Below are 4,278 nucleotides of genomic sequence, written 5' to 3'. Positions count from 1 at the left end.
GGCAGGAAGAGTTTCAGCCTTTGTTGCCCGTCTACTTAGTGAACTGGCAGGACGCGAAGATCAATTGATCAATACGAATCTCGAGAGTGGATGGTTGATCACCGCCTCCTTGTCCTGGAGGTTCTCCGGCCTGGGAGGGGCTTGCTATCGTAATCTTTTTCCCGTTGTATGTGAGGGTGACGAACTCCTTTTTGTTCGGTCATAGGTTGGTCCAAAGAACGACAGTCGGCTTCCTTAAGTCCGTTGTTCCTCAGTACCTAAAAATGTCTTGATGAAACGTTCCGTTCGCCAAGCACCGGCCCCAATCACTTGCTTATCGTAGAGGCTGTAAGTACACAGTGACCTACAACTATGAATAGTGTAGTGGGGTTGAAAGACAACAGTGCCCGCCCCTTCTTTCTCAAGTAGGCTACTTTTTCCGGAACGCAGTCCGAGATAACCGTAACCATGTATATATATAAATCTATCTTCGATGCGGTCTGTCCACTTCAAGCGCTCTTTCACCTCCCAAAGAGCAAAGTTGACTTGATGAGCGCAGATGAGGAAGCGGTAGCAAGAAAACCAAGAAGATCTTTCTTGTCCTTCTACTTAAGGGGCAAAGAGAAGCGCTTTTGCTACTGAGAAAGCGAACGGTCAGCGCGAAGGTTCAAGACTTGGCCGAACGTTAGAGAAGCTAGATTCTCATAGCAAGGCGCTTCGAGTTAGCGAAGCGCTGTAGTAGGGCCGAAGCCTTACTAAGAAGGGTTATAATGCTGGGCCAAGGACGCTCCGCCTTATCTATAGAAGCAGTCAATTGACTTCTGAATGAATTCGCTCCTCGGTTTGGTAATGGCTTAATCTATAGATAGAAAGCCCAATGATGGGAAACTACCACGTTAGGTTTTGAGAGAGATAGGACCGGTTATATAAAAGGGGGAGCAGATTCAAGCTTTTTCTTTCAATAGCCGGCCAAATGACTACAGGATCATCGGTCTAATCTACCTCAATTCACCATTTCGAACCTTATACAGAAGGTTTTTCCGTACCAGCTCCTTCTACCTATACTGCAGTTGAAGCACCTAAAGAAGAATTTGGTGTCTTTCTAGTCAGTAATGGAAGCAATCGTCTCTACCGTCGTAAAATAAGAGCACCTGGCTCTGCGCATTCACAAGGACTCGATTATATGTCCAAACATCACATGCCAGCAGATGTGGTCACCATCATAGGTACTCAAGATATTGTGTCTAGAGAGGTGGATAGATAGGACTAAGGGAATAATCTTGTTTGGTTCGGTAATGGAATCAATAGCTTGCCCGAACAGGACCCTAGCTTTATTGCGAGCCAAAAATCTTGATCAATTTCCCTTCCATAGGGATCGTCGTGGCATGAACTCATTTCTGCCTTTCCTCACCCCCGCCCTACGTTGTAACGGAAACTAATGGGTTGAAGGCGGTGAGGCATGGTCAGAGTGTAGGTTCAAATCCTGCCACCTTTCTTGTGGATCATCCTGAAACCACAGGATGATGGGAATAACAAAGCATCAATTTTGAAATGAGCACGTCAATATATGAATTGTTTCATTATTCGTTATTTCCGGGTCTTTTCGTTGCATTCACTTACAACAAGAAAGAACCACCAGTGCTTGGCGCAGCACCTGCATTTTGGTGCATTCTTCTTTCTTTCCTTGGTCTTCCGTTCCATCATATTCCTAATAACTTATCCAATGACAATGAATTAACCGCAAATTCACCTTTCTTTTATCAAATCTCAGAGACATGGTCTAATCATGAGGGTAGTATTTTATCATGGTGTCGGATCCTAAGTTTTTATGGATTCCTTCTTTGTTACCGGGGTCGACCCCAGAGCCATAATGTCTCAAAACGAGGAGGCCATAGAGAAAGTCTTTTTTATTCCTTTGTCTCGAACTTCGTGAAGAACTCCATTCTATCTCTCCCTAGTTACGAACAAAAAACTGGGGCTACGACCCAGTTGTACACTCCCATAGTTATACGAACCCTTGTTGATTCTGAACTTTGTTCACGAAGGCACCGGACTTTTGACGGGCCAGCCCTTTTTTATGCGCCGTTTTCCAAAATAAGCTTTGCTCCTCTGGGTGCTAGGCGCTTCCGTGGTTCGCGAGAAGGAAAAAGGACTCATCCTTTTTTGCATCTGGCGTGAGATGATAAAGAGAGAGCTTCATCTATCGATGAACTGCGGATTGACGGAGCTCTTGGCATTGCTTTGTTTTTCTCTCCTTTCCTATCGGCGAGTTCCGACCCTTTTGTTCGAAATTTCTTCGTTCGTACCGAACCGCTTGCAGAATCAAATCATGTTCCCCAAGATCCTATATCATCTATACATCCTCCTTTCATTTATGTCGGAGACGTCTCCAGTGCTACGGGCTTTGGGTTATGTAGATCAAAAATGATGAATGGGATTGAGGCACTCCACTCGCCGCCAATGCGGAAGGATGACGCCGAAAAGAGTGGAAGGCTCTTTCGCTCTGTTGGATGCGTCGGACCCCGTATAAGAAGCAAGCTCTTTACCCTCAAATTCTAACATGTGGGCGCAAAAGGCTATCCTGCTCTATTGTTACGTAGCAAGAGAAGCCTGCTTATGTTGATTCGGCGGCGTTTCGCCTTCTCTTCGCTCTGGACAAGAGCGCTAGTGGACACGGGGAGGGAGCAGGCGAAGCGTGTCGTTCGTAATGGAAGGAAAGAGACCACTACTTCGCTTTTTTGTTGGATCGCCGGCGCAAACACAGTGGTCTCTGACCAGGACCAGGAACCAATTCAAATTTTGATCTTGACATGTCGGTGGTTTTTAACCATAGGCATTTTGCCAGGAAGTTGGTGGGCTCATATTGAATTAGGTCGGGGTGGCTGGTGGTTTTGGGATCCCGTGGAAAATGCTTCTTTTATGCCTCGGGTATTAGCTACAGCTCGTATTCATTCAGTAATTCTACCCCTTCTTCATTCTTGGACCTCGTTTCTGAATATTGTGACTCTTCCATGCTGTGTCTCAGGAACCTCTTTAATACAGTCCGGATTGCCAGCTCCAGTGCATAATTTTGCTACAGATGATACACGAGGAATCTTTTTATGGTGGTTCTTCATTCTAATGACCGGCATATCTATGATTATTTTCTCCCAGATGTAGCAGAAGCAGCAGGCATCGGTTCGTAGAACCCATAAAAAAGAGATGGTTGTGGCGCGAAGTACTCTTGTGCACCTACGTCACTCGGCTTGCGCGCAACCCCGCCCTGTTATGTTATAGAAGAATTGAGCTTCTTGCTGGGCTGGTTATTCAGAGCCAGCAATTGGCTGTCGGATTTCGTCCCGCAACTAGAATAAGATCGCTTCAGGGGTCACTGTGATATGGCTGAATGTAGAGCAGCCTGCCTTTGATCAGTAGATTATTTAGAACTTCGGAAGATGGTCAAGGTAGCTGGCTTCCAAGCCACTGCACTATATGCGCATGTAGTCATAGTAGTTGGCCCACAATGCCTCTGTTCTATACTAAAATACTATTTCGGATGAATGGGGAATTAAGTCGCTCTTTGATCTGCAGAATAAGGCCTACGAGCTCTCTCTTTTCTTTTATGGCAGGATCTCTCCACACCAAGGAGCCAATTCACAATGGATCGAACAACTGGAAATGATAACAGAAGGCATAGGTAATTATAAGGAGTTCCAATCAGCGGATAAAGAAAGTAAACCACCTTACTTCTTTCATCTATGAGGAAGAAATAAAATTGAAGAACCCGCGGTTATGCGCAAAACTTCAATTCTTGTTAGCCGCTCTGGCATAGACAAGATATACTTTGACCAGACGTGCTCGGAATATTTTTGTCGATTCGGGGGGGAAGTTCTCGTTCCTTCACCTCTACAATTCGGTAAAGCGGCTTCGCCTCCTCGCTTTTGTTCAATTATAAATAAATAACCACTTTAATGGAGATTTATAGCATCATTCAAGTAAATACAGATTAAGATCGTAAAAACATAAGCTTGTAATATAGCTACACCTAATTTCAGACCAGTTAATGCAAGAACTATAAATAAAGGACCAAGATCCCCTATAAAATACAAAATATCATTCATACATAGCATAGTCCAAGCGAACCCACTTAAAATCTTTACTAAACTATGACCGGCCATCATATTAGCAAATAAACGTATTCCTAAGCTTAATGCGTGAAAACAATAAGAAATTAGCTCAAGGAGTACTAAAAAAGGTGCTAATGGCAGTGGGACTCCTGTGGGTAATAAGAAGCTTAAAAAATGAAGCCCATTTCTTTGA

The 4,278-nt window shown here is 44.3% G+C and overlaps 1 pseudogene; it reads right to left on the bottom strand.

Annotated features, from left to right (window-relative positions):
• Positions 1 to 2,132: 2,132 nt before the first annotated feature.
• Positions 2,133 to 2,351, bottom strand: LOC143561373 (uncharacterized; annotated as a pseudogene).
• Between the last annotated feature and the right edge of the window lie 1,927 nt (positions 2,352 to 4,278).

Source organism: Bidens hawaiensis, unplaced genomic scaffold (genome assembly GCF_021521415.1).
Source record: "Bidens hawaiensis isolate Kalapana, Puna unplaced genomic scaffold, B.hawaiensis_p1.1 tig00000097_1, whole genome shotgun sequence".
NCBI classification, from domain to species: domain Eukaryota; kingdom Viridiplantae; phylum Streptophyta; class Magnoliopsida; order Asterales; family Asteraceae; genus Bidens; species Bidens hawaiensis.
Note: the sequence above shows the minus strand (reverse complement) of the source record. Positions and strands in the feature narration are given on the sequence as shown.